Raw genomic sequence first — 22,932 nt, forward strand, 5'->3', positions numbered from 1 at the left:
GATGGATTGGCCATGCTAAACTGCCTATACTGTCCAGGTGTGCTTCTTAGTTCAGTTAGCCAGTGAAATGTAGGGTTATAGGTATGGTTGAGATGCTGTGCAGAGGGTCATGCAGATCTGATGGTCCGAATAGCATGATACACACAGTAGCGATTCTGTGAGATCAGCACAGAACTAAGATTTGATCTGGCAAAGAAATTTAACTATTTGTCCCCAATGTAAGCATCACCGCAAGCAAGAGTGAATCTCATCTTAATACTCAGCAACAATAGCATTGTTGGGTACTAAACTATCAAAGTCCAATTACATTTGATTACATTAGATCAATTACATTGACGTTTTGAGTGCAACAACTGTCAAATATTGAGGATTCGCTGAGTATTCATCTTTTTTATTTTTTTTAGCTTTTTCTTTCTCTTGGAGAGAGGCTATACTATAAGGAACGTTCTGTGCATTTTAGGCATTTATTAGTTTACCAAGCTAGATTGAATTGAGAAGGTATTAAAGAGAATACCCTGTTGAATTATTTAACGTGATTTCAGCACCTAAAGTGGGCACTGGAGAAAGCGTTATTTTCTTTATTCATTTAAGGAATATGGGTGTCAGTGGCTAAGCAGTATTTATTGCCAAACACTAATTCCCCAGAGGGCAGTTAAGAATCAATCGCATTGCTATTTTTTCTGGAGTCACATGTAGGCAAGCCCACGTAAGGATGGCAGTTTCCTTCCCTAAAGGGCATTAGTGGACCAGATGGTTTTTTACTACCTTCAACAATGGATTTATGGTCATCGTTGGATTCATAATTCTAGATATTTATTGAATTAAACTTCCACGTCTGTCGTAGTGGGGATGAAACAAAGATTCCCCACAGCATTAACTGGGTCCCTCGATTAATAGGCCAGCTATAACATCACTATGCCATCGCCTGTCCAGGGACCCATTGAGCTAACAGTTCAAGCATTGAACTTAATATGTGACCACATACAGATCCAGAGGTGGACCTGATAGCATTTGAAGAATTGACACTGTTATTGGGAGAAGGCAAACGCCATGTTTTTGTTAATCTGTTAAGGTACTCAAGTTTCTTCAATCTCTTGGTTTTCATAAATTAATCCCAAAGTGACATGTGCTGTCTCACAAAACATTGAAAAAAAAACAGTTGGCATCATTTGTTTGTTGGTGGCTTTTTGTTTTCAAAAGAGCACAAATAAAAATCTTTGTAACATCAAGGTCTCTATGGGCATATTGCCATTCACTAGTAAAGACTCAGCTAGGTATAATTTAAGAAGAAACAGATCACTTTCCAAAGAGATATATGGAACTATTTCACAGCATTAGGAAAGTATACTATATGATTCTTACCCTTATTGGTGTTCCTGGTAAGTGGCTGTAAAGTCTGACATGTCTCAATCTGTGACAGTGTGTTGTTTCTTCTTTCTTTTATTTTAACTAACAATGTTAAATTCTGCACGAACAATAATCATGATTAGGTGCACAATTAATGATTGCATTGTGTTAAATGTCCTCAACTGCCTCTGTTGTTTAATGCTATTGCCTCTACTGAAAAGGAAAGAAAAAAATTTGCAACTTACAAATTACTGAAGATCGAGTCATTTCTCTTTCGAAAAGAGTATGTACATCTGAAACAGACGTCAGTGGAAAATGTCAGATATGAGATATTGCTCTGTGCATATTTAAGTGTTGAATTGCAACATGTGTGTAATTAGTTGTTTGATATAAGGTAGCTCTTCTTTTTTAAATCAAGAATTGTATTACTTTTTGCATATATTAATAAGGGTATATTCTAAATAATTTCTAAGTTTATATAAGGCACTTTGCAGAAATTCCAGCGAACATATAAAATCCAAACTTTTTTTTCAGATCACTGTAAGGTTTTCCCTCAGACTTGTTAAAATAAGGGTAGCAAATCTGTTCCTTCTTCTCAGACAATTATAATCCCCAGTTTTGTTCTACTTGCAGTGTAAACAATGTTTTATATGAATTTAATAGAAAAACACTGATACAGAATTCTGTTATGAAGCTCTAAAAAATGATTCAAATTCCTTCACAGTACCATGTCACGTACACTTTTTGTTTGAATTCGACGTTTTTAATGTACAGGACGCCTTATTGTGAATCACAAAAACTGATACAAAATTTTAAGGAAGGCTATAAATTGTTTCCAGACCAAAAAGTGTGCTTTTGCACAATGCCCAATCGGAAAAAAAAGGTTATAGAGTAGATTTTGAAATTATTACTATTCAATTGTCGTGATAAGAACAGTAGAAAATAGACGTGTTATAAAATCATCATGTTACTTCAAGGGAGCAAGCAATGAAGTAACATCTTCATAGTATCTAGATCTGCAAATTCTACCATTTGATCATTTAATTACGTGAAGCAGTTGGACCTTTGAAACTGTTGAAATAATTGTACCTTCACTCAAATTCTGCAGTTTTCTCTCCCTTATAACCACTGTCCTGCCCATTCAAGATCATATTCAAGACATTTTAGGTCTTTGATATGACTTTTAAAAAGTGCTCCTCTGACCTGAATCTTCAAAAGAAAAAACAGAAAGAGAATGTTTTCTCACTGACTTATGGTCTTTTTTTCTGTTTTTCTTTTTTTCAACAGTTAATGTTTTGGCAATTCTGATTATAATACAGGGAAAATGTGGCCTCTCTAGCTGCACCACTTGCTACCTGGTGGTCATGGCCGTGGCAGATACGCTGGTCATCATCTTTGAAGTCATACTGTTTCGAATCAGTTTTTATTATTTCCCTCGATCCTTCTTAGAAATCACCCCTGTTTGTAGTGTTATTACTGTCCTGCTTTATGCAGCAACTGACTGTTCTGTATGGTTCACAGTCACATTCTCATGTGATCGATTTGTGGCTATTTGTTGCCACAAATTGAGACAAAAATATTGTACACAGAAAACGGCAGTTGTGATAATGTCAACAACATGTGTTCTGCTCTGTTTAAAAGACGTCACCTTGTACTTTAGGTTTGAACCTGGAGAGATCATTGATAATGTTCCTTGGTATTGTCAAGAAAAACTAAGCTATTACACTGATCCTGCATGGATAGGATTTAATTGGTTTGAGACAATTCTAACCCCATTGATTCCATACAGTTTAATTTTATTGCTCAATACCCTGACTGTGAGACATATACTAATGGCTAGTCGTGCACGTAAACAGCTAAAATGTCAGACTAAGGGACAACATCCCAATGACCCAGAGATGGAAAGCAGGAGGAAGTCTGTGATTTTACTCTTCAGCATATCTGGCAGCTTTATTATTCTGTGGCTTTTATATGTTGTAAACTTCTTATATCGTAATGTTTCAGGCATAAATCCCAAAAATTATGTTAATTCATTATATATCTTTGAGGAAGTTGGAGTAATGTTATTGGAGTTGAATTGCTGTACTAATGCTTTTATATATGTTGTGACTCAGTCCATGTTCAGACAGCAGTTGAAGTTAATGGTCAAATATGTTGTTACAGTTATGCTTCCAACAAGGAATAAACAAATCGACTGAGAGCAATAGCAATAGGTTCAACTGTTTCAAGTCCAAGAATTTTATATTTAGCACAAATATACATCAACTGGATTAAAGCAAAAATCAATGACTTTTGCTCACTGAACGTGATAGAATAATGTCTGTAAAAGAAGAAGACTAGATAATTAAAAAAATACCCGTTTACTCTCATAAGCACTGCTTCTTCATTTTTTAAATGTACCTGAAATTGACAACAAATCCCATTTGAACATTAATAATTAACAGAAATGTCAGTCTTCTGCTGAAAGTCACACACACTCAAAACACAACCGTTTAAAACTTTTCAGTGTTAATGAATACATAATGAATACAAACGTGAATACATAAACCATCAAGAGGGAAGAAGACAAGTGTCAAAACCATATTATTCCAAGTGTGTCCAGCCTGTCATAAAATGCACATGGGTTTGGGTTGGGGGAGGGATTGGGATTAGGCTATGAACCAGTGCATGGTATTTGCGAAAATAAGCTTAATATTGTGGACATTGGAAATCTGAGATAACAACAAAATGTGCTCGAGCAACTCAACACATCAGACAGAATCTTCTCAGAGAAGCATGATTAACTTTACAATGCCAGTACGATTTTTCTTCAGAACTTTTAAAAAGAGAAAAAAATCACCAACTTGTCACTATGTCAGTCATTATTCAAATATTCAAATCTGTTGTAAAGGGTGTGATCAAAGAATATTTGCAAAATAATCGTTTGATTTATCACCCTCCATATTGATTTGTGAACCTGAAATCATGCTTCAAGAACATGTCTATATCTATTGAGGATTTTGATAACATTGTTGATAAAGGGCACCCAGCGAATGGAATAGACTTACTTTGTTTTCGAGAAGTGCAGCATAGCAGACTTGATTCAAATGTAATGTGTTGACATGGACTAAGGGTCAGCTACATAAAACAACAAAAAAGCGTAGGATATAATTATAATTAAAACAGATTGAGAATTTTCAGCTATTATGAGAAAAAGTACACAAAATTAATGAATAATTTAGATTATGGTTTAAATGCACTACTCTCAAAAATCTGATGGCTCAAAATGATGTGGGAGTTTCTGCTTTCAGGAAGATGTAAAGTCGTTTTGAGATGCTTTGCGTGTTGGTTAAAATATGAAAATGAAATACAATATAGAAAAAATGAAAAGTAAATTACTTCGATGTACAGAATGCTTCTTTAATAGTAAGAATAACCAAAATTGGAGGTGTAGTGGACTGTGAAGAGGGTTACCGCAGATTACAACAGGATCTGGACCAGATGGGCCAATGGACTGAGACGTGGCAGATGAAGTTTAATTCAGATAATTGCGGGGTGCTGCATTTTGGGAAAGCAAATCTTAGCAGGATTTATACACTTAATGGTAAGGTCCTATGGAGTTTTGCAGAACAAAGAGACCTTGGAGTGCAGGTTCATAGCTCCTTGAAAGTGGAGTCACAGGTAGATAGGATAGTGAAGAAGGCGTTTGGTATGCTTTCCTTTATTAGTCAGAGTATTAAGTACAGGAGTTGGGAGGTCATGTTGGAGCTGTACAGGACATTGGTTAAGCCACTGTTGGAATATTGCGTGCAATTCTGGTCTCCTTCCTATCGGAAAGGTGTTGTGAAACTTGAAAGGGTTCAGAAAAGATTTACGAGCATGTTGCCAGGGTTGGAGGATCTGATCTACAGGGAGAGGCTGAACAGACTGGGGCTATTTTGCCTGGAGCGTCGGAGGCTTAGGGGTGATCTTGTAGAGGTTTACAAAATTATGAGGGGCATGGATAGGATAAATAGACAAAGTTTTTTTTCCCTGGGGTCGGGGAGTCCAGAACTAGAGGGCATAGGTTTAGGGTGAGAGGGGAAAAATATAAAAGAGACCTAAAGGGCAACTTATTTATGCAGAGGGTGGTAACTGTATGGAATGAGCTGCCAGAGGATGTGGTGGAAGCTGGTAAAATAAAACATTTAAGCGGCATTTGAAAGGGTATATGAATAGGAAAGGTTTGGAGGGATATGGGCCGGGCGCTGGCAGGTGGGATTAGATTGGGTTGAGATATCTGGTCAGCATGGACAGGTTGGACCGAAGTGCCTCTTTCCATGCTGTACATGTCTATGACTCTATGACTATAACTTACAGATTATGTCCTCATCGATAAAGTTAAGAACGTTACAATCCCTGTGAGCAGCCAATGAGGAACTCTCCTGGCATTTTAACATTTACTACAAGTGTGTTTGAATGCAGGTGGAGGGATGTTGCTCTCCAGTTATACAGAATTTTGGTTAGTCGACAAATAGATCATTATGATTAGGGTGTAGGCTTGCTTGCTGAGTTCTAGGTTTGATATCCAGACATTTCATTACCTGGTTAGGTGACATCATCAACGGCGACCTCCAAATGAAGTGAAGCTGTTATCTCCTGCTTTCTATCTATATGTTTGTCCTGGATGGGGTTCCAGTGGTTTGTGGTGATGTCATTTCCTGTTCGTTTTCTGAGGCGTTGATAGATGGTATCTAGATCTATGTGTTTATGGCGTTGTGGTTGGAGTGCCAAGCCTCTAGGAATTCTCTGGCATGTCTTTGCTTAGCCTGTCCCAGGATAGATGTGTTGTCCCAGTTGATATGGTGTTTTTTTTTCATCTGTGTGTAGGGCTACGAGGAAGAGAGGGTCCTGGCTTTTTGTGGCTAGCTGGTGTTCGTGTATTCTGGTGGCTAACTTTCTTCCTGTTCTTCCTACGTAGTGTTTGTGGCAGTCCTTGCATGGAATTTTGTAGACGACGGTGGTTTTGTCCATGGGTTGTACTGGATCTTTTAAGTTTGTTAGTTTTTGTTTGAGAGTGTTGGTGGCTTTGTGTGCTACTCGGATTCCGAGGGGACTTAGTAGTCTGGCTGTCATTTCTGAAACCTCTTTTGATATATGGTAAGGTGGTAAGGTGGTTACAGTTTCTGGCTGTGTTTAGTCTGCTTGCCATGGCTTGTTCTTGAGGAATCTGTGGACTGTATTTTTTGTGTATCTCTTCTTCTTGAATACGTTGTATAGGTGGTTTTCCTCTGTTTTCTGAAGTTCGTCTGTGCTGCAGTGTGAGATGGCTCATTGGAATAGCATTCTGATACAGCTTCGTCTGTGTGTGTTGGGATGCTTGCTGGTGTAGTTAAGTATTTGTTCAGTGTTTGTTGGTTTTCTGTATACACAGATTTGTAGTTCTCCCTTGTCCTTTCTTTCTACTGTGACGCCCAGAAATGCGAGTTTGTTGTCGGTTTCTTCCTCCTTGGTGACCTTTATGTCTGTGAGGGTGCTGTAGATGATGTTAAATGTCTCTTCTATCTTGTTTCGTTTTGTGATGACAAAGGTGTCATCTACGTGGCGAACCCAGATTTTTGGTTTGATGATTGGGAGGGCTGCTTGTTCTAGTCTTTGCATTACCGCTTCTGCTATGAACCCAGATAGCGGATATCCCATGGGTTTGTTTATAGATTATGTTGTTGAAGGTGAAGTGGGTGGTGAGGCATAGGTCCACTACTTTCATGATGCTATCGTTGGTAATTTGATTGACGGTGATTAGGATGTGTGTGATGGTCTTTTCTAAAAGTGTGGTAAGAAGTCTCTTAGGTTAAGCTAAGGAACAATTATTTTAGTCAGAGGGATTCAGATATGTTGCAATCTCTATCCCAGCAGGCTGCTCTAAAAAGAAGCTGCTGAAAATGTGTTGCTGGTTAAAGCACAGCAGGTCAGGCAGCATCCAAGGAACAGGAAATTCGACGTTTCGGGCCAGAGCCCTTCATCAGGATGATTCCTGATTTTCAGCTCTGATCTCCAGCATCTGCAGACCTCACTTTTTACTAAAAAGAAGCTGCACAGTATAAACAAAGTGGCTGTATTTCAAATGTCTGCAGTTTTCCCTGAGTGTAGAATCAGGTAAACACTTTCAAAATAAAGAAAAGAAGTCTCATATGTCGAGCTAAAATGTAATTCTTTTAGTCAGAGTGTTGCAGCTATGTTGAAATCTCTGTCCGAGCAGGCTGCAGAAGTTCAGTTAACGAGTATGTTTAAAATAGGGATTAGCACATTTCCAGACAGGAATAATAGAATTTGGTTGATTCATTCAGAGCGTTCCTAATTGCAAAATTGGGATTCTTCAAGTCCATTTCTCCGGATAGACTTGCCTATCAGGCCTCGACATGGACTTTAAATTTTATTCCCACTATCCTAATGCTTCCTAAAGTTAAACGTGCAACATAGTGGATTTGAATTATTTTATTCCTAAACTGTCTATACCTTCCTTGAATAATTTTGACGTAAAATTTGATCTTGATCTATTAGTACCTCTGTGGTGCTCCACCTGTCATAAAAGGAACATGAATAACCTTTCTACAATGCTTTTCACCATGATACTGCGTAATGGAATGGCCTCTGGAAATGTAGTAGACACGTCAATTATGGTTATAAATGCTGCTTGACACTTATTTTGTTTAAGTTTGGGCTCCCATCTAAATCAGTTAGGGCAAATGTAAAAGTTTCCTCAAATGTGGGAACGGGTATTAAGTGTACTGATTTTACTACTGCTTGAAGTTTTCCAATTGCCTGATAGATATTACATATCAGGCAAAATTAAACCATATCTTCATACAATCCAGACCAAAAAAAAGTTTTTGGATTTTGGCTTGAATTTTCCTTACTGCCCAATGACGCCCAATGTTAACTCATGGGCTAAGCAAAACACCTTTTCTAGATAACTCTGTAGTAATACAGGTTGATGAACCTCTGCCCATTTTTCACCCATCTGAAAACGTGATGGACTCATTTTCTTCATCAATATTTAGTTTTAACTATAGTGATAGTCTGTGATAGACTCAGATTCTTCTTCTCTGTATTTGTTTTGATACAGTTGATTCAGTTTTTTTCATCTTACTGCTTTTATTTAGTTACTTTTGCTGAACACAAATTATGCACTTTATCCTCTAATTATTTTGGGGTTTTTTTTGTTTTCGGATCCATTTGATCAAACATAGTCTCTGACAATTGCATTTCAACGTCCTTATCATAATTTGTTGAATTCTTCTCTTGCTTCCACCCGTCGTTTTATGCCCTTGTTTCCACACAGTGAGGTGCCAGGATATACTTACTATAATGTTTCAGTTGTCTGATTTTCCACTGGCTTTTTAATGCAACAGACATTACTCCCACCTGTGGTCCAGCAATATCATTACCAAAGGCAAAGTGCATTCCTGGAATCGAGAGTGTCTCTTGCACTCCTACCGCCAATTCTTCACTCTTCACTAGACTCTCCAAGCTGACTTTATGTAATGTAAAACTGCTTGTCTCATCATGAATTTCATATCATGCCACCATTTCTGGCATTCTGAATTGCATATGTCCTCAAATCCGACCATCAGAAATCAACATGCATTCGTATCTTTAAAAAATTCAATTTCTCTATCTGCTCCTCCCAACATAGATGAGCAAACCTTACCCTCATAAGTGAATTCTTTAAGACGATCTGGCAATTTCTTCTCAACTAATCCATGACCAGATTGCACATTCTTTTACAGCTTTTGAGTTTTCCCTGTGCTTTCATTTGCCATTTCAATGAAACTCAATGTCTTGTCCTGATTTTGCAATTCCATCTTTAAAGTCCTTTTTTTTTCAAAACTATCAGCACTTCGAATTCACGTGGTTGGCTTTATTGCAGTGAAAACATTTGACCTTATTTTGTTCGTTTCCTCCTCAAGCCTTTCATTTGTACCCTTTATTAAATTATCTTTCTAACTTCACTGAGATCTCCTTTTCCATTACCACCCGAGGATTTCTCTTTTCCTCAATTTCTCACAGACAGAATTCGATGTCAGAAACCAGATTTTCATTAATGAAACAATTGATAATCATCTGCTATTTTTAGTGTTAATCTTGCAATTTTAACTCTCTGCTGTTCTGCAAGAGTTCTCATTACTTCGGGAAACGAATTTTTGAATGCCTGAAAACTAATCGTCTGTCTAAGAGCGTCACACATTTGATCTGTTCTCAATATCCTGATCCAAAATTCTTCGTCTGATCCTTTAAAATTCAATGTACGTTTGACCAGGTTTCCACATTTAATTTCTGAAGTATTGTTTATAGGCTTCTGAGACGTTTTTATACGCACTTAAGTTGGCTTTTTTCACCTCATTATACTCCTCTGATCCCACCCCTGAGAGTGATGCAAATACCTTACTAGCTCTACCTGCCAAACTTGCTTGAATCAGTAATACCCTGCCATTTCATTTGTTTAGCCATTTACTCAAAAGAATAGGAAGAATTTCAACCTCCTTCTCATCGAATATATGCAACGCTTGAACATAATTAAAAAGATCTCCAATAGACTTTTGACTACGACTGGTTTTCTCATCATCACTATCTTCTTCACTAAGCCTACCTTCTACCTCCGCCTTTACCATTTTAATTAGATTTCCCTTCCTCATTGCTTAGTCTGAAGTTCAAACTGTCTCTCTTTCTGTTTCTCTTCTCTCGTTTTCTGCTTTTCTTCTGCTCAAGCTATTAGTACAAACTGTACAAACAAATCTGAACAAGATAAACTTAAAATGAAGTCATTAAACATAGTTTGCAATTGTTTATTTACTTTAAATGAAATCGTGACCAGGATATTCCTTGTAATGGTTAACTAGCTTAAACAATTTGTCACAGTCACTCAGAAGACCACTTGGACCGTTTTGTAAGAACTCAATCTTCCTTTATCATCACGGGCCATGTGGTTGCTGAGACATCCATTTGGAGATATTGAGGACTGAAGATGCTGGAGAGTCAGTGTCGGTAAAATATGGAGCTGCGAAATGCACAGCAGGTCAAAAAGTGTCAGAAGAGCAGGAAAGTTAAACCTCTCTATTAAGTTCGTCATGATTTCACTATAGAATCTGATTGCACTTATGAGACCTAAATACAAGCAGGAAATTGAAACAAATATAATAGGTGACTGATTTCCAATGTGTTGCTGTGAAAGGAAAAATCCTGTCACTAATTGCAGTTACACGAGCAAGAAATGCTACCTATTTAGGTAAGCATTGAAATCTTCACTCGAAGCAAGACAGGGAGACGACCGGCTTAGCTTGGTTTTTCTCACCTGCTAATTACTGTGCAATAATTGCAAATGGATAATTATTTACTTGTGTCGAACTGAAGGAAAATGTCGGTGAAAAATATTTCATGCCTGACGGAGTTTTTTTTTAATTTCAATTGTCCAATATGTCTGGGCATATTGTCCTGATAATCTGAAATCGTTCACCTTTTTCAGAGGAGAAGAATATTGCGTATTTGATTCGTTTAATTTATCTTGACCACATATTCGTATGGCTATGGGCCATTCATGTCATTTGGGGAAGTGTTGGAACAAGAATCCATTCAACTGTGTCCTCACTAGCTCACGGGAAAAATCACCCAATAAGCTCCAGACAATTATGAAATTGAGCTTTTATTTTTGCTATGGAGAAAAACGGAACTGAGAGTGAGCAAAATTTTCGTCAATTTTCGGCACTGCAAAGCAGACAACTCTATACATAACCATAGTTTAAGTTTTAATTACTTCATTTTGTATAGCTTTCTAGCTTGTGACTTATGAAATGCAATAGGAGTATTTTTCTGATTCTAATTTCAATGGAAAAATGGGTCGATGCAATAAATTTTAGTGAGGTCAGTGCTGTAAAATGTTTCGGCCTCATGCCATGTATTAAGTACACATTTAACTACCTCATTCTATCTCATGTGGATGTCTCATAAATAATATGCAACATTAGTCAAACCTATGGGTTTGTGCAGCTATCCTGCCAGTTTCGCAACAGTGGGAAGGAAAGACACATTAGGAGAAAGCACATGAACAATGAAGACAGAATTAAAGATTAAACATGGACCAACTTGGAAAGAATATTGGGCATACAGAGAAAGATATGAGACTATGACATGAACAAGGAAATAACGATGGAGAAAGACAGCAAGCTAGAGGGTAAAAAAGAAAACCACGAAGTATAAATAGTGCAATATCAGGTTTGAACCAGTATTTTCAATGTGCAGAGCAGACTGAGACGGAACACGACAAGAAATGTGCGCACAATAAAATGACATTAATGTCAAACGAACCAACTGGTGATGCTGTAACTGCAATACTGCTCCTTACATCCAAAATATTCGCTACCTTAGAATCGTTGAATCAGTGCACTATGGAAGCAGGCCTTTTGGTTAATAATGGACACACTGACCACTGAAGAACGTCCCATTCAGACACCTCTACTCTATCCCTGTGACTCTGCATTCCCCGTGGATAATCCACCTAGCCTACACATCCTTGAATAATATCGATAATATTGCATGGCAATCTACCTAACCTGTAAAAATTTGGACTACTGGTGAATAAACTTTTGATTCTTTTTGCCGCATTCTTTTATTCAGGATTAGAAACAGATGCTGCGAACCACCAAATTAGTAAGGTGCAGGACAGTGAAATAATTATAATATTGCTGGTTAATTTCATTGACAATTTCAAAGGCTACGTTATTTTAATATTAATTTCAAGCAGGTTTGTTGGCCTTGCCACGTGATGTTGTAAAGTAAAAGTTCACATCGATTTGAACGTTTGCAGTATGGCCCAAATAGCATAGCCAGTTGCCTTGGAAATCCTGGGCATATGTTCTTTGATTTCGATTAGGGGTGCAGGTTATAATTGCCCATCTTCTAGTTAGAGGAAATGGAATCCAGACCCTTGACTGAAAAAGCCAACCAAATAATAAATTTCATTACAACAATATTTTCAGTTGCAAAAGTAGTATCTTAGATTTTTTTCAGCACTCAGTGCAATGGGGAAAAGTATACATTCCTAAAAGTTTTATAGCGTATATTTAACTGCATACCACGTTCATGAGCAGCCTCATGAAGGACTATACTTGCACAACGAAAATTTCTACATTTTAATACAAAGATATATTCTGCTTTAATTTATTATGTATCAAATGCTGTTCATTTCACAAAGTTATGTTGCCATTGCTTTTTTCAGAGAGGTATAAATGCAAAGATTCCAAAGTGTTTAGTTTTATCTACCTGATGAAGCTTTTCAGTTTTTCTTAACTTGTAAGATGAAAGGGGAATGGTCAGTTCTCCCAGGTCAGCTTTTCTTTCGTTTGTTTGGTTTGGTTTCAGCAATGAGGCAGTGTTTGAGGCTGTTGGTCCAAGAAATAGCCACATGGCAGATGGTGTTTAATGCTGAATCTCTCTGCCAGCTCTCCCTCTCCTGTAAGACTCTGTGTTTGATTTTATCTTTTCTGCCAAGTGTTTTTATAAGGATTGTTGCAAGAATTTAGAACAGCATTATTCAGTTGGGAGAGTCTGTTGGGTTTTGGATAGGCTACATTATTTGACGTTCTGTTTTCTTTTATATGTGGTTATTTCAATACTCTGCAAATAACATATGTTTTGGATAAAACCGAGTTGTTTTGAGGAACTGCATCATTCCTGGAATATCCAGTAGACACCTGCTCAAAACAACTCAAATTATGGTCTGGGTTACCTTCGTGAAATGTTTTGATGGGGTTGGGCCTGGTCCATAACAATTATATTTTAGTATATGTCTAAAGGGTAGGTTTGGGTAAAGTGCGTTTTCTGATCTCCCACTTACACTCTTTGGTCACTGACTTACATTTCTCGAAAGAAATTGTTATGTAGCCTGCAAGCAGAAATATTTTGCTTGTCAGAAACTTCCGTGAGCTCAAAGACCTTACTCAGATCATCTTTCACTTTGCACTTAATTAGATATTTTTAACTTTTCAAGATTGCTTCTGTTTCTGTCTTTTCTGCAGTCTTAACTCGAATCTAAATACAGAAACAGAAAGCGGGACATAACACCAGCACTTCACCAGAGACTCACTGATGACGTTTCCTGGGATGGTGACGAAATGTCTGAGAATGAACCTTCTAGCTCAGCAAATAAACTTACACCCATTTCCTTCCATCTCTTAAATCTAATTTTTTTCTTGCCCTTATTTCTCATTTTAATTGTTTCTGACACTAATTCTTTTGGCAACCCTGATTTGACATTAATACATAATTTCATTTTCATTCATATTCAAATGCAATGGTTAAAAAGATCTACTCTGGCGTTAATACGTCACTACTTCCAATAAGCCACTATCAATTGAAGCTTCAGAAACTTTCAAGATAAAATAACATTGGGATAAATGCGTTTGGAAATATTTAAATAAGAATATGCTGCTCAATAAATTAAGTCTTGTCAACCAGCCTGCACCAAACTTGATGGAGAACATGTAAGAAAGTGAGAGAGGCACTTTCTTTAGAGTTGGATGCATCTTGCAACATCAAAAAAAAATTGAAGCATCAATAGTAACTGATAACTGGTTAATGGAGCCCTTCATTGTCGTTTAAGAGCAATGCAAATTGTGTCATTTATGAACTTTTGGATCTTGCAAAAAAACTCTACTCACCAGCTAATGAAATTAACAATTTTACTAAAGAGATATTTGAATGCATTCTTCAACTGCTCTCTGAATTTAATGAGCGTTGCAACATAAATAAAAGTATTTGTGTACAATCTAGGAATTGTAGTATGAATCTTGCTTCTTGTACAAATTAAGGCAGCGATAGAGATTGATGTTCTACTGACCTCAAGCCAGCCAACAGAGAATATGCCACATATACTGACCATAAAAGGATGTCAATATAAGCTGACCATTAGAACATGGTTAAAGCATTGATTAGCAGCATTAGATCATATTGGAACCCTGTGTGGTGCACAACAAAAATCAGGTGGGGTCCTCAACTGTCATCAATCTATTACCATAAAATTTTGCATGGTATCCTTTAAACAGCTCAGTATAGATACTAGTCCTCCAGCGACAGCAGCAGTTCTCTATGTACAGTATTTATGTTCCAGCTCCTAACATATGGCAACAAATCCATCTAAAATGAAAGTAACTGTGAACTTGACAAAACTTTCTGTGATATTCAGTAGTATTTCGTGGATTCTACATTTGAGATTGGGTTACAAGTGAACAGAATGTTTCTGACATGCAACAAGAATACAACTCATTATCAGCAAGCGAGAACAACAACCAATAGTTTTGCCACATCCATGGCAACGAGGCAGATTGCAATGCAGTTGACGAGATTACACATTTCCCAAGATAGGTTTACATTTGTCATCACGTTAAATTTGAAGAAAAGAAATAAACATGGAAAAATATCAGGCTGGGCCGAGAAATTATCAGTATCAGCGAATATGTATTGAAACTTGAAAACATGTTTTGTTTTTGATGCAATCTATTAAATTACGACTATTCTATTTGTTACCTTTTACTCTGTCCTGCAGATTTCCATAGTCACTACAGACGTAGAATGGATGTGCACATTGCTCATTTCACAAACTTTACACACGATCAAGAATTAGCATCAAGTCAATTTGTGGCATGTCTTGATCAGGGAATTTCTGCATGTCGACAATTGCCATGGGTTGCATAGACAGGACAAAGTATGACATTTCAATGACTGTCCATTGCAAGTATCTGTCATGCTGTCCCACAATATTAGTGTGATAAGAAATGTAGTTATTGGATAAAAAGTTTTGAGCCCACTTGGGATCAGACTTAATAGCTTAAAAATGGAAGAAGCAAATAAAAGCTGTTAGCTTGAATTTTGACCAATACATATGTCCATTGACGGGGAACTCAGCACATGCATTGGATGACGTACAAAACAGCAGCAATTCCTAGGAATTGTACTACTGTGATGTTTGACAACGTTTGTTACCTCATAACATACCAGTGTGGCAGAATAACCTGGATAAAGTTACAGAATGAAAACAAGACACATAAGATTAATCTCATATTTATGAGGTGTCTTTATCATTATATGGAGGGAAAAAAGTTAGAATTAAAACAGCATAACATAAGAACTAGGAGCAAGAATAGTCCACCTGACCCTTTGAGCCTGCTCCGCATTCAATAAAATCGTAACTGATCTTTAGAACATATAATATAAAACATACCACAGTACAGGCCATTTGGCCCACAATGTTGTGACAAACATTTAACTTAATCTATATGAATTTAACATAAACACCTCTCAAGTTACTGCCGTCCATATGCTGGTCCAGCAGTCGCTTATATGTCTCTAATGTCTCTGACTCTATTACCACCGCTGGCAGTGTATTCCAAGCACCCACCGCTCTCTGTGGAAAGAACCTACCTCTGATATCACATCTGCCTGAAATCACCTTAAAATTATGACCCCCTCATGGTAGACATTTCTGACCTGGGGAGAGGTCTCTGGCTATCAAGTCGATAGATGTCTTGCATTGCCGTGTTCACCTCGTAACCTGAGCTTCACTTAGCTACCCTCTTACCATGACACTTAATTCATTTACCGTCCAAAAACATATATCTATCTTAGCTTTAAAAGCATTTACTGAGGAAGCCTCAGCCACTTCACTGGGCAGGGAATTGCATAGATTTACAACTTTCTGGGTGAAGACGTTCCTTCTCAATTCATTTCTAAATCTGCTCCCCCTAATTTTGTGGCCATGATCTCCTGTCGTAGTTTCACCCACCAGTGGTGACACCTTCCCTGCTTGTAGCTTATCTCTTCCATTCATAATTTTATATTTTTTCTACAAAGTCCCCCTTCATTCTGCTAAATTCCAATGAATATAATCCCAGTCAACTCAATCTCTCCTCATTACCAACCCACTCAACTCTACAAACAACCTAGTGAACCTTCTCTCCACCCCTTCTAGTGCTAGTACATCCCTTTCTCAAGTAAGGAATCCACAGCTGCACGTGGTACTCCAGGTGTGGCCTCACCAACACTCTATACAGCTGCAACATAACCTTTCTGCTTTTAAACGTAACCCCTTGAGGAATGAAGGACAAAATTCCATTTGTCTTCTTTATTACCTGTTGCAACTGCAAAATAGAATCCCTGGCAATGATGCAATTGGTAACGTAGGCTTTGAGCAATGCAGTCACGAAGGCATATTCATTCAGCAGCTGCAAAACAGATGTCAGGCCCGTAAAAAGGGTATCAGCAGAGGTCAGTGAATATGGATATTTTCAAGATTGACAGAAATTTCCTTATAAGAAATAGCTTCAGCAGCCAGCATTAAAATAGTAATTGGTGACCTTAAGAGTATAACTGGTGGTGTTAAAGCTCACTAAGGGTTAAAGTAAACGACCAGTACTTTCAGAGTCATAGAGTCATACAGCATGGAAACAGACCGTTTGATCCAAAAAGTCCACGCTAACCATGTAGTCAAATGAAACTTGTCCAACCTGCCTGTACTTGGCCCATGTCCCTGCAAACCTTTCCTATTCATGAACTTATTCAAATTTCTTTTCAACATTATAACTGTGCCTGCATCCATTACTTTGTCTGACAGTTCGTTTCACACACCAACCGCTTCCTGTGTAAAAATGTTGCCCTCATGCCATTTTCAAATCTGTCTCCTCCCACCTTAAATTTATGCCCCGTAGTTTTGAACTCCCTCACCACAGTGAAAAGATCCTTATCGATCACCTTATCTATGTCCCTCATGATTTTATAAACTTCATTAAGTCTACTTCTCAACCTCTTAAGGTATATGAATAAAGTCCCAGATTTTCTAGCCTGTTGTTATACCTCAATATCTCCAAACCTGGCAACATCTTGTGTCTCAAAGTTTGTGAGAAGATTTGTAGCTCGGGTGCTCGTTGTTGTGGTTCTGTTCGCTGAGCTGGGAATATGTGTTGCAGACGTTTCATCCCCTGTCGAGGTTACATCCTCAGTGCTTGGGAGCCTCCTGTGAAGCGCTTCTGTGGAGGAAATATCACAGAAGCGCTGCACAGGAGGCTCCCAAGCACTGAGGATGTCACCGCGACAGGGGACGAAACGCCTGAAACACAAATTCCCAGCTCGGCAAACAGAACCACAACAACATCTTGTGGTTTTATTTTTCTGAATCCACTCCAGTTTAATACTATCCTTTCTATAACAGCGTGACCAGGACTGCACGCAGTACTCCATAAAATCCTCAGCTAGGTTCTGGAAAACCTCAACATGATGTCCTTATTCCTATATTCAGAAGGTCTGAACAATGAAGATGAGTGTACTAAATGCCTTCTTGAACATCGTGTCTAACTAATGATATACTGGAATTCTTTGCCCATTACTAGAACCACAGGACAAATACTGAAAGACAAAGGTATTTAACACAATAATTCACGTCATGCCGAAAACTGGATGGTTTCAGCACCCTCGAAGTTGCAGTCAATGATGAAAAATTAAGGAAATGGCAGTGGTAGACTGCATTAAGATTCTGCTGTTTTAGATTCAACCAACTATTGTTTGACACCTCTGTGCATCTGGAGTTTTTTCCACAATTCAAAAAATTGGAATCTATTGAACTTATGATGCTTTTAAATTACCAAAAAAAAATTCCAATGATGATGGCACAACTGGTTCTTCAGCTGTCTTCACCAATGAAAGTTCTCTAATTCTTCTATTGAAAAACGTTTTCTTTCGAATTCCCTCCATTGGTTTTGCATAAATTGTTGTTAACAATTTCTCGTGATTGTAAGTGTCTGCAGTAGTTTTATGATTCTTTTGTGGACTGTATTCAGGCTCAAACATTTAAAAGATTGGAGGAAGATGCATAAAGCATCACTGAGAAAAAAGAGGTATGTAGGACTGGAGGAGGTAACAGAGATATTAGCTGGAGGAAGATTGAAAGATGATAAAGGGTGGAGAGCTGATTGATGTTACAAAGATAGGGAGAGTTTTGTGGATGCTATGTGTTTCAGAGGTATGGAAAGATGATGGTCTTCAGGAACCCATGCAGATCGGATAGTGTGAGGGCATGGTGACTATGTTGAGATAGAAATCCATTGGGGAGGAATACGTTGTGCAGCATGGGTTAGAGGCCGAAGGGGATACTAAGAGATGAAGGCGGGTAAGGCTGTAGGGGGCAATGTAGATAGGGAGATTTGTATGAACTGGAAAAATTTGGAGAAATAAGAAGATTTGTGCACAATAGAAGAGGCTGCATGTTTGTGGTTTATGGCCTGGAGGGTTGGTGATGATTATGGGCAATGAGGTGCTGCATGAGGTTAAAGAGACTCAGAGACCTGTAGAGCTGGAAGGTTCAGAGAGTTTGGGTGATGTTTCCTCCTTCGATAGAGTGGCCTGTCAGAGGCCGGGGTCATGACTGAATCAAGTAGTGTATAGATGGAGGAGATTATACGAGGGTTGTTGGTGGTGCTGGAAACACAATGGGTGTCTGAATACATGCTAAGGTATGGAGCGATATGGGCAGGAAGATGGAAGTTTTAAGATTGTGATAACGATTGCCTAATATGAGTGTTGATTGGCTGACATTAGGCGGAGTCATTGTAAACGATTTCTGCAATTAGTGGAGTTTTCTTACAATGAATCAATAAAAAAAAGTTGGGAACTAGAATCATTCTCATGGAATACAGGGAGAACAAGTCATTTGGATACAGAATTGGCTCAAAGGTGGAAGACAGAGGGCGGTTGCGGAGGATTTCTTTTCAGACTGGAGGCCTATAACCAGTGGAGTGTCACAAGGATCGGTGCTTGGCCCTCTACTTTTTGTCATTTATATCAATGATTTGGATGCGAGCATGAGAGGTACAGTTAGTAAGTTTGCAGATGACACCAAAGTTGGAGGTGCAGTGGACAACGAACAGGGTTACCTGAAATTACAACAGGATCTGGATCAGATGGGTCAATGGGCTGAGAAGTGGCAGATGGAGTTTAATTCAGATAAATGTGAGGTGCTGCATTTTGGGAAAGCAAATCTTTGCAGGACTTATACACTTAATGGTAAGGTCCTAGGGAGTGTTGCTGAACAAAGAGACCTTGGAGTGCAGGTTCATAGCTCCTTGAAAGTGGAGTCGCAGGTAGATGGGATAGTGAAAAAGGCGTTTGGTATGCTTTCCTTTATTGGTCAGAGTATTGAATACAGGAGTTGGGAGGTCATGTTGCGGCTGTACATTACATTGGTTAGGCCACTGTTGGAATATTGCATGCAATTCTGGTCTCCTTCCTATCGGAAAAATGTTGTGAAACTTGAAAGGGTCCAGAAAAGATTTACAAGGATGTTGCCAGGGTTGGAGGATCTGAGCTACAGGGAGATGCTGAACAGTCTGGGGCTGTTTACCCTGGAGCATCGGAAGCTGAGGGGTGACCTCATAGAGGTTTAAAAAATTATTAGGGGCATGGGTAGGATAAATAGGCAAAGACTTTTCCCTGGGGTCTGGGAGTCCAGAACTAGAGGGCATTGATTTAGGGAGAGAGGGGAAAGATATAAAAGAGACCTAAGGGGAAATGTTTTCACACAGAGGGTGTATGGAATGATCTGCCAGTGGATGTGGTGGAGGCTGGTAGAATTGTAACATTTAAGTGGCATTTGGATGGGTATATGAATAGGAAGGGTTTTGAGGGATATAGGCCGGGTGCTGGCAGGTGGGACTAGATTGGGTTGGAATATCTGGTCGGCATGGATGTGTTGGACTGAAGTGTCTATTTCCATGCTGTACATCTCTATGACTCTATGAATAGAGGTGATTTTGTTCAAACATGAAACGTTTTATTGAGTTGAACATGATTTATTCTCAGAAGAAATTTCTTGACCTGGAGAATTCTGGAAATAAGGGGCAAGTTATCAGAATAAATAGTTTCCCATTCAACATGTACTAAAGAATGAATATCTCTGAGGGTCATTTCCATTTCGAATTTTCTTCCACACTAGGCCATGTAAGTGCAATCACCAATTATGCTCAAGGCTGTGTTGGACAGGTGTTTCATTGATACAGTATGAGAGTAAATATTTAAGGCATTATGGCCAGGAAAATCATCTGAAAGCCACAAGCCTAACTTATTACAACACTGTTTAATGGTGAAATTGGTTATACTAGTGAAACAGCATGAAAATGATCACTTTCTGCTATAGCTTTTTTCTTAAAAATTGATTAATTTAAGGCATGTGCTGTCAGTTAAGACGGGCAGCACAGAGATTTGAATCTGGGGAAACGTGCAGAGGGTGCAAATCAAGACTCGTCAGGAGAATGCTCGAATAATTAAGTTTGAAGAACGGAAATGTAGGCAAAAAGTTACAATATTTGATGAGCACTGAGGGAAGGTGTGTTTTAAGCAGTGTTTTAAGAGATGGACACCGCACAGTAAGTCCTTCTTAAACTATGAATCCATATTCGTTGACTCTGAATACTTTCTTTTGAATCATCTCTTCAAACATTTTGATCTATGAAAGAGCATGGTTTTTTCTCTCATAAATTCTGATGAAAACTTTGCTTGAATTTCCAATAACTAAATTACTTGATCCGATCTGTCTACACATGACATGTGTCTTTTCTTTCTCTTGACTAGAGTTTAATATCTCTCATCATCTGATGTTCTTTACTCCTGACAGCCTTGACCTTTACACCAATAGAATTCTTGTTTTTTCACTCTTGCAAGGCTCCCACTTGCCAGCTGTACGTTTTACTTGTGAACAGCCTCGTACAATCAACTTTTGAATGTTCAAGTTTCATAATGTCCACATTGACTTTGTTCCAATTTAGAAATTTTGCTTGTGGAACATGTCGATCCCTTCCCACAGCTGTTTTAAAGCTCATACAATCATGATCACTGTTCACAAGGTGCTTCACCATAACATATCAGTCGCTCGCCTTGATTTATTTCCCAAAGGATGATTGAGCTTTGCTCCTTCCCTAATAGTTAGTCACATATTGAATAGACAAGTTTTCCTCAACTTTCCTAACAAATTCCTGTGCATGCAATCCCTTGAAAATATGGCAGTCCTACTCTATGTTTGGAAGGTTAAAACACCTTATTATTACAACATTATTATTCTTACAGTTCTCTGAGATCTTCCTATGTATTTGCTCATCAATTACCCACTGACAACTGGGGACACTGTAGAACAATCCCATCAAATTGTAATGGAAAATTACCAAATTTTAAATTTATTGTGAAATTGGAGAGAGAATGTTTTTCTAATATTTAATGCTGTGCTGAGATTTGTAAACAATACTTTGATGAGGTTTGCAGCGAGCTTGTCTCTGTCTGAACTTTGTAAACATTCAACTTGACCTTGCAACAGTCAAATTCAGCAAAAGCTGAAGAACTGTTATGTCCAAGACCAGGAGATGGGAGAATAACGACTTGAGTTTTCCCAGTCTTTGCCCTTGACAGCATGATGAGAAGCAGTGTAAGATGAGGATCTGAAGTATGCTCAAGTATCTCTTGCATAAGGCATTTCCTCAAGTGCAAAGGGTCTCTTTGCAAAGGCCTGTAATAATTTTTTTTATTTGTTCTTGCCAGCATTTGAGTCAAGTCGATTTAATTTCCACGACAGCAGTTTTTCAGTTCCACCCATATAGCTTAATTGGACAATAGTCCAAGAATATCTTTTCTAAGTATCGTCATATTATTGTGACGAATCAAAAGGGCCACTGCTCCCTTTTCTGTTGCCTCTACTTCTATACTTCCTATATCATCTGTATCTCAGAACATTAAGCTGCTCGTCCTGTCTCTTTCACAACCATTTTTCTGTAATAGCTTTGATATTCCACCTCATGAACCCATGCCCTGGGTTCACCTGTCTTACATGTCAGGCCCCTTGCATTGAAATAAATCTATTTAAATTAAGTAAAATGGTTGAGAGGTTACGGAAGAAGACAGAAGAAAAGGAGGGTGGGATGTGAGAAAATGTCAGTCATTATCGATTGGCAGAGCAGACTCAAAGGGCAAAATGCACTAATTCATCTTCTATATCTTATAGTCTTATAAACATTCTAAAGCTGAGTGAAGTTAAGATAGGGAAAGCAACTGCGATAAGATATGAAAGTTGGCATGGACCAGGCCAGACACCCTCAAATTATTTCAAGTAAGTAATCCACAACTTAACTTTTCTAATTGTTTTAAGCACGTATAAGGTGGACTCTCCAGAAGTGATGTGGCCAGTCAAACCACTTCGTTTCAAAAATAAACAGTATTTATTTACAAGATTAGCAAATGAAAAACAAACAAAAGAGAATAAAATTAGAGAAAAATAACCTATCCAAAAGGCTAGCAGAATGTCCCAGCTTAATGATGTTGTTCCAAATTCTTGCAGCAATCTCCATAAACACCTCTTTGCACAAAAGGTAAAATCAAAGAAAGGAGCTTACAACAGAGAGAGAGACAAAAATGGCAGAGTGATTCAGCATGGAGCATCTTCCATGTCTTGGACCAACTGCCTAAAAACTGACTGACTGCTCTTAGTGAAGATCCAGACTGCTAAAGCCCAACCAAACCCAAACAAAGAAAACCTGAGCTGGGAGAGCT

Source organism: Hemiscyllium ocellatum, chromosome 35 (genome assembly GCF_020745735.1).
Source record: "Hemiscyllium ocellatum isolate sHemOce1 chromosome 35, sHemOce1.pat.X.cur, whole genome shotgun sequence".
NCBI classification, from domain to species: Eukaryota; Metazoa; Chordata; class Chondrichthyes; order Orectolobiformes; family Hemiscylliidae; genus Hemiscyllium; species Hemiscyllium ocellatum.